Raw genomic sequence first — 15000 nt, 5'->3', positions numbered from 1 at the left:
AAGTTCTAATGGACCATTCTGAAGAATTTGTGTGACAAAGTCTATTGAATTCTTTCAATGGTGATGGCACGGTTTTATTGTTCTCATCAGAGGGTTTATTAAAACAATCTACAACACGTTTTCCTTTCCTCTCACGTTTAAAATAATCCTCTTTTGGATGCTGTCCCATGACTTCATAAGAACCATCCAAATGCCAATGGGACCTGGAACTCTTTTTTACCTCTGTGGCCAACTTCTTTGGTCTTTTATTAAACTCACTTTCCAAGCGTATAAAATCCAGAGGAATTTCCCCATTTTTTTGAATGTAACTAATGATATTTACATAACGAGAACTTAATTTTACAGATTTGTTAGAATCATAATTACCATCTTTCTGTCTTAAATCCTCACTTGTCGTCTCAAACAAACCCTGATGATTCCTTGGAACCAAATCAACAGTTCGTTCTTTCTTGTAATCTACTCTCCTTTTATATTTCTCACCATTTCTTACAGAATCGATTTGATTTCCTGAATTATGAAATATTGGTAAGGAATAATAATCTGGAACATTTGTCTGAAATTGTCCAGTTGGCGCACTGGCTGACCGAAATATATTTTTATTTGTCCTTGAGTATTTCTGACTTGAACTACCAGGCTCATTGGTCATGTGATCAGTTTTGGTCACATGATCAGGTCTTACTTGATATTTATAAGAATCTCCTTCATTCTGACGGATGGTGTAACAACATCCGTTGTTATAAATCTTCCGGCCATTTTCAGCCAAACTGGAATGAGATCTTTGACTACAGGGTTTACTCCTTTCATATTTCTTAGATTTTGCTTTGGTTTCAGAAATGACTAAATCGACTTTGGTAGCTGCTTCCATTTTCAGCTATTTCCAGGAATTATTTTGAACAAAAGATAAACATCCATTTATTTGTCATCTCTTTCTTCTTCTCCAGGAAATAAACCATTCCAAATAACAATATTAATTCTGTGAAATCTAAGACTAAAATATATTTTGTATATATTCTTTTCTTTTATGTTTTTACTTGTTTCAGTCATTTGATTGTGGCCATGCTGGAGCACCATCTTTTTAGTCGAACAAATCAACCCCAGGACGACTTTGTAAACCTATCAGTCTTTTTTGCTGAACCACTAGGTTATGGGGACGTAAACACACCAACATTGGTTGTCAAGTGATGGTGGAGGGAACCAACATACACTCACAAATACATACATATATATATATATAAAAATATATATATATATATACACGATGGGCTTCTTTCAGTTTCTGTCTACCAAATCCACTCACAAGGTTTTGGTCGGCCTGATGCTATAGAAGACAACACTTGTCCAAGATGCCTCGCAGTGGGACTGAACCTAGAACCATGTGGTCGCAAAACAAGCTTCTTACCACACAGCCACTCCTGAGCCTATGTAATATGATGTCGTGTACAGTGAAATAAGAAATTTCAAATCAGGACTTGACGTCACACATTTCAAAGCGGTTGATTTGTAATAAAAATTCTTTGAAATTCTAGCACAGGGCCAGCAATTTTAGGGGAAGGGTAAAGTCGTTTACATCAACCCCAGAACTTGACTGGTATTTTATTTCATGGACTCCAAAAGGACAAAAAGTAAAGTTGATTTCTGCAGAATTTGATTTGTAATAATGATCAGAAGAAAGGCTGAAGACGCTCGACCTTTATTCTCTAGAAAAACGCCACCGCCGTGGTGATCTCATTCTTGCTCACAACATCATAAGCGGAAAGTGTAACCTCTCAAAAGAGCTGTTCTTCACTCTTGCTCCAGAGCGTCGGCTGTGGGGTCACTCTGAAAAGCTCTATCTGCAACGATTTCATCTCAATCGAAGGAGAGGGTCTTTCTCCGTCTGGGTTGCAGATCCGTGGAATAAGCTGCCAGACGAGATAGTGAAGATGCCGACGACCACTCGATTCAAAGCCTCTCTCTGAACTCTTTGCATGAACACCCCTGTACATAACTCCATGTCCCCCTACATGGCATTACTTTTTGCTTTTTGAGCCAAAAAATTAACTTAACTTAACTTAACTTATAACAATATCAACCCTTTTACTGCAGAAATCAGATTTATTTACTCAAAATTCCATTCGTCTTAAATGCCAAAAGTAGTCTTAAATACCAATCTATCTTTTAGTTGAAGAATGCCATATTTGAAACAGTTTATTTTTTTGGAGATATGTTGTGTTTTCTGAGGCAGCATGACTTGCAAGAACTACCAATTCCATTTCTTTGGCAGATATTTAACATCATTTACTGGAATAACCATGAAATTTGATTTTCCAATCAAAGGGTGAACCAAATTCCTGCTGCAAATATACTTGTACAAAAGTTCTTCAAACATTTCCAAATTCCAATCTAGTTCTTTAAGAATCAGTTGCAAGAATTTCTCTGTAGAAACAGTCTTTTGTGTGTCTTTCTGAAAGAGGAAATAAAAAAGATCATTAGAGCAATAGCTAAATATTTTCAATTAGTTTCTGTTATTTATGAATTATCCTTGCTATTATTTTCATTATTAAGGAGAATACTTACCATGTGTATGTGTGCGTGTGTGTGTATGTGTGTGTGTGTGTGTGTGTGTGTGTGTGTCTCTCTCTCTCTCTCTTTATATATCATCATCATCATCATCATTATCATCATTTAATGCCTGTTTTCCATGCTGGCATGGGTTGGACGGTTTGACAGAAGCTGACCACCTGAAGGGCTGTTCAGGCTCCAATGTCTGCTTTGGCAGTGTTTCTACAGCTGGATGCCCTTCCTAACGCCAACCACTTTATAGAGTGTACTGGGTGCTTTTATGTAGCACCAGCATGGGTGCTTTTTACGCGGCACCAACACCCATGAGCCTGCAAGATTAAGGATGAAGGCGGTGAGGTGGCAGAAATGTTACCACACCGGGCGAAATGCGTAGCCATATTTCGTCTGCCATTACGTTCTGAGTTCAAATTCTGCCGAGGTAAACTTTGCCTTTCATCCTTTCGGGGTCGATAAATTAAGTACCAGTTACTTAATCCCTTTGCCTGTCTTTGTTTGTTCCCTCTATGTTTAGCCCCTTGTGGGCAATAAAGAAATAAGATTAACGATGCTCAGCTGGAGAGGGTTGCAAGAGACGAACCTGTATCCAAAGGCAACCATGCTTTTACTTAACTTCACATGTCTTTTCAAACCCAGCAAACCAACAGGAGTCTCGGTCCCCTGTCGTCCCCTCTGTGGGTTTGTAGATCCTTTCTCACTGCTTCGTCTCCCTGCATCTACCCCCTTCCACTGTTCCCTTTACAATTATAGGATCAGCATATATATATATACATATATAAGTATTAAAAATTTAACCAATGTTCATTAAGTTGAAATATGGTTTCACAATGTTTGTCTTCACCAGCCTTACCAGATTCCAGTCAAACCATCCAACCCATGCCAGCATGGAAAGCGGATGTTAAATGGCATTGATGATGATGATATATATACATATATATACATATATATATACATACATATATATATATATATTTATATATATATATATATATATAAATATTTATATGTATCCATATATTTATGTATATACATATACATATATATACATAGACATGCAGACAGCCATACACACACGTGTGTGCGCACAAACACACACATGCACACAACATGCACATACACACACATACATACACACACACACATGCACACACATGTACAAGCACATAAACCCACCTGAACACACAAGCGTGTGCACACACACGTGCATACAGACACACATGCACAAACACATACACACACACACACACATGCACACAGACACACACACACACTCACATGCACACAGACACACACACACTCACATGCACACAGACACACACACACTCACATGCACACAGACACACACACACTCACATGCTCACAGACACACACACACTCACATGCACACAGACACACACACACTCACATGCACACAGACACACACACACTCACATGCACACAGACACACACACACTCACATGCACACAGACACACACACACTCACATGCACACAGACACACACACACTCACATGCACACAGACACACACACACTCACATGCACACAGACACACACACACTCACATGCACACAGACACACACACACTCACATGCACACAGACACACAACACACTCAATGCACACAGACACACACACACTCACATGCACACAGACACACACACACTCACATGCTCACAGACACACACACACTCACATTCACACAGACACACACACACTCACATGCACACAGACACACACACACTCACATGCACACAGACACACACACACTCACATGCACACAGACACACACACACTCACATGCACACAGACACACACACACTCACATGCTCACAGACACACACACACTCACTGCACACAGACACACACACACTCACATGCACACAGACACACACACACTCACATGCACACCACACACACACACTCACATGCACACAGACACACACACACTCACATGCACACAGACACACACCACTCACATGCACACAGACACACACACACTCACATGCACACAGACACACCACACACTCCATGCACACAGACACACACACACTCACATGCACACAGACACACACACACTCACATGCACACAGACACACACACACTCACATGCACACAGACACACACACACTCACATGCACACAACACACACACACACACTCACATGCACACAGACACACACCACACTCACATGCACACACAGACACACACACACTCACATGCCACAGACACACACACAATCACATGCACACAGACACACACACTCACATGCACACAGACACACACACTCACATGCACACAGACACACACACACTCACATGCACACAGACACACACACACTCCACATGCACACAGACACACACACACTCACATGCACACAGACACACACACACTCACATGCACACAGACACACACACACTCACACAAACACACAGACCACCACACACTCACATGCACACAGACACACACACACTCACATGCACACAGACACACACACACTCACATCACACAGACACACCACACACACCTCACATGCACACAGACTCACACCACACTCACATCACACAGTACACACCACTCACATGCACACAGACACACACACACTCACCATGCACACACCACACACACACACCCACTGCCCAACACACACACTCACATGCACACAGACACACACACACTCACATGCACACAGACACACACACACACTCACATGCACACAGACACACACCACTCACATGCTCACAGACACACACACACTCACATGCACCACAACCACACACACTCACATGCACACACAGACCACACACCACTCACATGCACACAGACACACACACCTCACATGCACACAGACACACACACACTCACATGCACACAGCACACACAACACACACACATGCACACAGACACACACCACACTCACATTCACACAGACACAACACCTCACATGCACACAGACACACACACACTCACATGCACCACAGACACACACACACTCACATGCACACAGACACACCACACTCACATGCACACAGACACACACACACTCCATGCACACAGACACACACACACTCACATGCACACAGACACCACACACTCACATGCACACAGACACACACACAATCACATCACACAGACACACACCACACCACATGCACACAGACCACACATCACTCACATGCACACAGACACACACACACTCACATGCACACAGACACACACCACACTCACATGCACACAGACACACACACACTCACATGCACACAGACACACCCACACTCACATGCACACATAACCCACACACACACTCACATGCACACAGACCAACACACACTCACATGCACACAGACACACACACACTCACATGCACACAGACACCACACACTCACATGCACACAGACACACACACACTCACATGCACACAGACACACACACACTCACATGCACACAGACACACACAAAACACTACACATGCACACAGACACACACACACTCACATGCACCAGACACACACACACTCACATGCACACGACACACACACACTCACATGCACACAACACACCACACACACACTCACATGCACACAGACACACACACACTCACATGCACACAGACACACACACACTCACATGCACACAACACACACACACACTCACATGCACACAGACACACAACACTCACATGCACACAGACACACACACACTCAACATGCACACAGACACACACACACTCACATGCACACAGACACACACACACTCACATGCACACAGACACACACACACTCACATGCTCACAGACACACACACTCACATGCACACAGACACACACACACTCACATGCACACAGACACACACACACTCACATGCACACAGACACACACACACCACATGCTCACAGACACACACCACCTCACATGCACACAGACACACACAACACTCACATGCACACGACCACACACACACTCACATGCACACAGACACACACACTGCACATGCACACAGACACACACACTCACACCTGCACACAGACACACACAACACACACATGCACACAGACACACACACACTCACATGCACACAGACACACACACTCACATGCACACAGACACACACCACTCACATGCACACAGACACCACACACTCACATGCACACAGACACCACACCACTCACATGCACACAGACACACAACACTCACATGCACACAGACACACACACACTCACATGCACACAGACACACACACACTCACATGCACACAGACACACACACAATCACATGCACACAGACACACACACACTCACATGCACACAGACACACACACACTCACATGCACACAGACACACAACACCACTCACATGCACACAGACACACACACACTCACATGCACACAGACACACACACACTCACATGCACACAGACACACACACACTCACATGCACACAGACACACACACACTCACATGCACACAGACACACACACACTCACATGCACACAGACACACACACACTCACATGCACACAGACACACACACACTCACATGCACACAACACACACACACTCACATGCACACAGACACACACACACTCACATGCACACAGACACACACACACTCACATGCACACAGACACACACACACTCACATGCTCACAGACACACACACACTCACATGCACCACCACACAACACTCACATGCTCACAGACCACACACACTCACATGCACACAGACACACACACACTCACATGCACACAGACACACCACACTCACATGCACACAGACACACACACACTCACATGCACACAGACACACACACACTCACATGCATACAGACACACATACACACACGCGTACACACATGCACAAACACATACACCCACACACACACACATGCTCACAGACACACCACACACTCACATGCTCACAGGACCACACACACTCACATGCACACAGACACACACACACTCACATGCACACAGACACACACACACTCACATGCTCACAGACACACACACACTCACATGCTCACAGACACACACACACTCACATGCACACAGACACACACACACTCACATGCACACAGACACACACACACTCACATGCACACAGACAACACACACTCACATGCACACAGACACAAACACATCACATGCACACAGACACACACACACTCACATGCACACGACACACACACACTCACATGCACACAGACACAACACACACTCACATGCACACAGACACACACACACTCACATGCACACAGACACACACACACTCACATGCACACAGACACACACACACTCACATGCACACAGACACACACACACACTCACATGCACACAGACACACACACACTCACATGCACACAGACACACCACACTCACATGCTCACAGACACACACACACTCACATGCTCACAGACACACACACCACTCACATGGACACAGACACACACACCACTCACATGCACACAGACACCACACACAACTCACATGCTCACAGAACACACACACACTCACATGCTCACAGACACACACACACTCACATGCACACAGACACACACACACACTCACATGCTCACAGACACACACACACTCACATGCTCACAGACACACACACACCACATGCACACAGACACACACACACTCACATGCACACAGACACACACACACTCACATGCACACAGACACACACACACGCCACATGCACACAGACACACACACACTCACATGCACACAGACACACACACACTCACATGCACACAGACACACACACACTCACATGCACACAGACACACACACACTCACATGCACACAGACACCACACACAATCACATGCACACAGACACAGACACACACACTCACATGCACACAGACACACACACACTCACATGCACACAGACACACAACCACACTCACATGCACACAGACACACACACACTCACATGCACACAGACACACACACACTCACATGCACACAGACACACACACACTCACATTGCACACAGACACACACACACTCACATGCACACAGACACACACACACTCACATGCACACAGACACACACACACTCACATGCACACAGACACACACACACTCCACATGCACACAGACACACACACCACATGCCACACAGACACACACACACTCACATGCACACAGGACACACACACCACTCACATGCACACAGACCACACACACTCACATGCACACAACACACACACACTCACATGCTCACAGACACACACACTCACATGCACACAGACAACACCACACTCACATGCACACAGACACAACACACTCACATGCACACACAGACACACACACACTCACATGCTCACAGACACACACACACTCACATGCACACAGACACACACACACTCACATGCACACAGACACACACCACTCACATGCACACAGACACACACACACTCACATGCACACAGACAACACACACACTCACATGCACACAGACACACAAACACACACACACATGCACACAGACACACACACACTCACATGCACACAGCACACACCACACACTCACATGCACACAGACACACACACACTCACATGCACACAGACACACACCACACTCACATGCACACAGACACACACACCTCACATGCACACAGACACACACACACTCACATGCACACAGACACACCACACTCACATGCACACAGACACACACACACTCACATGCACACAGACACACACACCATCACATGCACACAGACACACACACACTCACATGCACACAGACACACACACACTCACATGCACACAGACACACACACACTCACATGCACACAGACCACACACACCACTCACATGCACCACAGACACACACACACTCACATGCACACAGACACACCACACACTCACATGCACACAGACACACACACACTCACATGCACACAGACACACAACACTCACATGCACACAGACACACACACACTCACATGCACACAGACACACACACACTCACATGACACACAGACACACACACACTCACATGCACACAGACACACACACACTCACATGCACACAGACACAACACACTCACATGCACACAGACACACACACACTCACATGCTCACAGACACACACACACTCACATGCACACAGACACACACACACTCACATGCACACAGACACACACACACTCACATGCACACAGACACACACACACTCACATGCACACAGACACACACACACTCACATGCACACAGACACACACACACTCACATGCACACAGACACACACACACTCACATGCATACAGACACACATACACACACGCGTACACACATGCACAAACACATACACCCACACACACACATGCTCACAGACACACACACACTCACATGCTCACAGACACACACACACTCACATGCACACAGACACACACAACACTCACATGCACACAGACACACACACACTCACATGCTCACAGACCACACACACTCACATGCTCACAGAGACACACACACACACTCACATGCACACAGACACACACACACTCACATGCACACAGACACACACACACTCACATGCACACAGACACACACACACTCACATGCACACAACACACACACACACTCACATGCAACACACACACACACACTCACATGCACACAGACACACACACACTCACATGCACACAGACACACACACACTCACATGCACACAGACACACACACACTCACATGCACACAGACACACACACACTCACATGCACACAGACACACACCACTCACATTCACACAGACACACACACACTCACATGCACACAACACACACACCACACTCACATGCACACAGACACACCACACCTCACATGCTCACAGACACACACACACTCACATGCTCACAGACACACACCACTCACATGGACACAGACACACACACACTCACATGCACACAGACCACACACCTCACATGCTCACAGACACCACACACTCACATGCTCACAGACACACACACACTCACATGCACACAGACACACACACACTCACATGCTCACAGACACACACACACTCACATGCTCACAGACACACCACACACTCACATGCACACAGACACACACACACTCACATGCACACAGACACACACACACTCACATGCACACAGACACCACACACACTCACATGCACACAGACACACACACACTCACATGCACACAGACACACACACACTCACATGCACACAGACACACACACACTCACATGCATACAGACACACATACACACACGCGTACACACATGCACAAACACATACACCCACACACACACATGCTCACAGACACACACACACTCACATGCTCACAGACACACACACACTCACATGCACACAGACACACACACACATGCTCACACACACAAAACCATACGATAAGGTGTAATAAAAGAGCCAAAGAGAGAACAGGTGTGTTTAAAGTGTTAAGTAGATTTGATCCCCAATTCATTGAATTCTCGTTCCAAACTATTTAATTGCCGCTCGGCCTCTGTCGAATGTCTGCAGCAAGTCTGGGCAAAGAGATTCGGGCAAAGAGATTCGGGCAAAGAGATTCGGGCAAAGAGATTCGGGCAAAGAGAAGATTCCACAAGAACCTCTTTGGTAATAAAAAAAGAAAAAAAACAGCCAAAGAAAATTGTAACAACAAAAAAATATGCAAAAAAGAAAGAAGACATAATTCAGATAAAAATTATGAATGTTGTTTATGAATGTAGATTTGATGTTGCTGTTGTTGTTGTTGTTGTTGTTGCTGTTGCTGTTGTTGTAGTTGTTTAACCCCAGGTAAGTGCTGATCCCCTTATCTCTATGATCAAAGGCATTCCAGTTGTGACAGCCCTGTCTTTTTGTTTTCTGTGTGTGAGTGTGTGTGTGTGTGTGTTGTGTGTGTGTGTGTGTGTGTGTGCATGCCTCTGTGTGTGTGTGTGGTGAGTGAGTGTGTGCATATGTGTGCATGTATGTGAGTGAGTGTGTGTGTGTGTGTGCATGTGTCTGAATGTGCATGAGTGCGTGTGTGTGTATATATATGCCTCTGTGTGTGTGAGTGTGTGTATGTGTGTGTGTGCATGCCTTAGTGTGTGTGAGTGAGTGTGTGTGTGTGAATGTGCTTGAGTGTGAGTGTGTGTGTGTGTGTGTGCATGCCTCAGTGTGTGTGAGTGTGTGTGTGAATGTGCTTGAGTGTGTGTGTGTGAGTGTGTGTGCATGCCTCTCTGTGTGTGTGAGTGTGTGTGTGCATGTGCGTGAGTTAGTGAGTGTGTGTGTGCATGCCTCTGTGTGTGTGAGTGAGTGTGTGTGTTTGTGTGTGTGTGCATGTGTGCGTGTATGTGTGTGTGTACATATGTGAGTGTGTGTGTCTGTGTCTGTATATGTGAATGGCTCTTAACTCTTCACCATCGTCATCATCATTGCCATCAGCATCATCATTAAATGTCCGTCTAATTCGTGGGGGCATGGGGCTTGGACACTTCGACCTGCTACAAATAACAACCAATTCTGCCTCAAATCCCATTTCCACCACATTAAAAAAAAACCAAAATAAAACAAAAAAAAAACGAGGACACACTGGGGGAAATGTAGTCCTAGATGGACAAGGACTGCTGTTATATAAATCTTTACATTATGTCAGTCAGCTGGATCCCTACTGATCTGGGGGTGGGGTGGGGGCGTGGAAAGTGGGGGTAAATGACAACAAGAGCAGCAGCAGCAGCAGCGGCAGCAGCAGACAACAATAACAACTTGTTTAAAGCATAAATTATAGACAGACAAACGAGTTGGTTCGTTAGCCAGTTAATTAACGGCATTCTGCCCCATCACCACCACCACCACCACCACCACCACTACCGCTGCCACCGCCGCCACCACCACCACCACCACCACCACCATGACCACCACTGCCGCTGCCATCGCCACCACCTGTTCCTCCTTCAGCGCTTGACGTATTAAATATGTGCGGAGGTGGATGTCACAGCTGGATCGTCTTTGATCATGGGTTGTTCGCTAGATCAAAGCTGACTTGACCCAGTGGGGAGAAGGGGCGGAGTGTGTGGGGGGAAGGGATGGAGAAAGTATGGGGAGGAGGAGGAGGAGGAAATGTGAGAAAGAGAGGGAGGGGGCAGAAGGAGAGGGGAGAGGAGGGGGAGAAAGTGGGAGGGGTAGAAGGTGGAGAGGAGAGTTGCTAAACACCACAAACAACAAACAACAACAACAGCAATACCATCACCACCACCACCACCACCAGTACCACTACAACAAACAACAACAATGGCAATACCATCGCTTCCGCCACCACCACCACCATCACCACCACTACTACCACTACAACAAACAATGGCAATACCATCACCACCACCACCACCACCACCACCACCACCACCACTACAACAAATAACACGACAACAACAACAACAGCAATGTTCGTCTGACCCCTGTCCTTGGTTCCATCAATCACGTCTGCGAGGAGACTCGAGGTCAACAGCAAACGACATTCGTCTACCTTGGAATGTAACAAGAGAAACACCTGACGTATTGTCACCCAGGTCTGTTGTGACAACAAAGGTATGTACTGATGAGATTGTTTTATCTTGGGTGGTGGTGGTGGTGGTCGTGGATGGAGGGCGGTGCTCACTATGAAGAAATCTTTCTTCTTTTGACTCGCTTCCGTCTTTGGCCTCTGGTCATGCTGGAGCACTTTGTTGAATGGCTTCGTCAAAAACAAATCAATCTTAGTCATCGTTCTTTTAAGCCTGGTACTTATTATTCCATCAGTCTCTGTTTGCTGAACTGTTAAGTTATATTGACATAAACAAACCAACACTGGTTGTCATGTGGTTTTGGGGAACAAGTACAAAAACACATACACATAGAATCTCTCTATATATATAAAGCTGAAGTTGTCTGTCTGTGTATGGCAGGTTTGGTAGCCTTCAACTAACACTATCTCCTCTGAGACCCTGTGGTGCAAGTTGACCAAAATTGAGAGTTTGATAGAAGAAGGCTTGCTCTTCCTTCCGTAGAAGAAAAAATTCAAATCGGACCATGTTAGTACCAAAATTATTTACATCAAAAAGGTGCTTTTTTTCTATGAAAATCCCTATTTTTTACGATTTTTTGACTGCTCTGTCGCCAGTTTTCGGTGTATTTCAACCAGAAAAATGTTCACTTGAAGAGAATAACAAGCTACATAATGCAAAATTTTTACTTTTCAAAAATTCCAATTCTACAGGGTCGAAACAAACCCAAGCAACGCTGGGCAATACTGCTAGTATACATATATATATATGTGACCGCGTGTGTATCGTTGGCAATTTTCTTTCTCCGTCTTCCCTTCCTTGGACATTTCCTTTTTCTATGTTTCTGACGAAGAGCTCCGCTCGAAACATTAAATGCTCCTTTCTTTCTTTCCTTTCCTGAGCGTCCAACAACACTATACTTGTTCCACGTCCTGCGTTGTTGTGTTTTCTCTTTGTTCATGTTTGGATTAACTATACATATATATATACATTTCTTTACTGCCCACAAGGGGCTAAACATAGAGGGGACAAACAAGGACAGACAAAAGGAGTAAGTCGATTACATCGACCCCAGTGCGAAACTGGTACTTTATTTATCGACCCCGAAAGGATGAAAGGTGAAGTTGACCTCGGCGGAATTTGAACTCAGAACGTAACGACAGACGAAATATCTCTAAGCATTTCGCCTGGCGTGCTAACGTTTCTGCCAGCTCGCCACCTATACATATATATATAGTTGTGGCCATCACCATTGAATGGCACGCATGAAATCGTAATTGTGGCCATTGCCAGTAGCATGATCTTCAAATGCTGGGATTCAGGGAGGTGAAGACAAGTAACCGAGGGACCTTTGACCTTTGGTGATACGCTATGCTTGAGAAGACTCGTCAAGCCATGTGAAACTGTAGTTGTGGCCGATGCTGGGGTCATGTGAATGGCACCCACGAAACCATAAATGTGGCCATTGCTGGAGATTGTTTATCTTTAGAATGACATTGTAGGGCAGACGTGACAGGCCAGATATCGCCAGTTTCATTATAAAACAAGGAGAGTATTTGGACCTAATTTTTGGAGACAAATTCTTTCATGATCCCTATTTTAGTTAGAAAAATCAATACTCTTTACTCTTTTATTCTTTTACTTGTTTCAGTCATTTGACTGCGGCCATGCTGGAGCACCGCCTTTAATCAAGCAACTCGACCCCGGGACTTATTCTTTTGTAAGCCCAGTACTTATTCTATCGGCCTCTTTTGCCGAACCGCTAAGTAACGGGGACATAAACACACCAGCATCGGTTGTCAAGCAATGCTAGGGGGACAAACACAGACACACAAACACACGCGCACATATATATATATACACATATACGACGGGCTTCTTTCAGTTTCCGTCTACCAAATCCACTCACAAGGCTTTGGTCGGCCCGAGAC

At 45.4% G+C, this 15000-nt stretch overlaps 1 protein-coding gene across 1 annotated transcript in view; it reads right to left on the bottom strand.

Annotated features, from left to right (window-relative positions):
• Positions 1-989, bottom strand: part of LOC115224856 (protein SFI1 homolog) — a 66710-nt gene extending 65721 nt beyond the window's left edge. Inside the window, exon 1 of the transcript XR_005003927.1 lies at positions 1-989. This exon is cut by the window's left edge and continues 665 nt beyond it. The gene's annotated coding sequence lies outside the window, so the exon portion shown is untranslated.
• Between the last annotated feature and the right edge of the window lie 14011 nt (positions 990-15000).

This window comes from Octopus sinensis, linkage group LG26 (genome assembly GCF_006345805.1).
Source record: "Octopus sinensis linkage group LG26, ASM634580v1, whole genome shotgun sequence".
Taxonomy (NCBI): Eukaryota; Metazoa; Mollusca; class Cephalopoda; order Octopoda; family Octopodidae; genus Octopus; species Octopus sinensis.
This window is presented reverse-complemented; position numbering and strand designations above follow the sequence as displayed.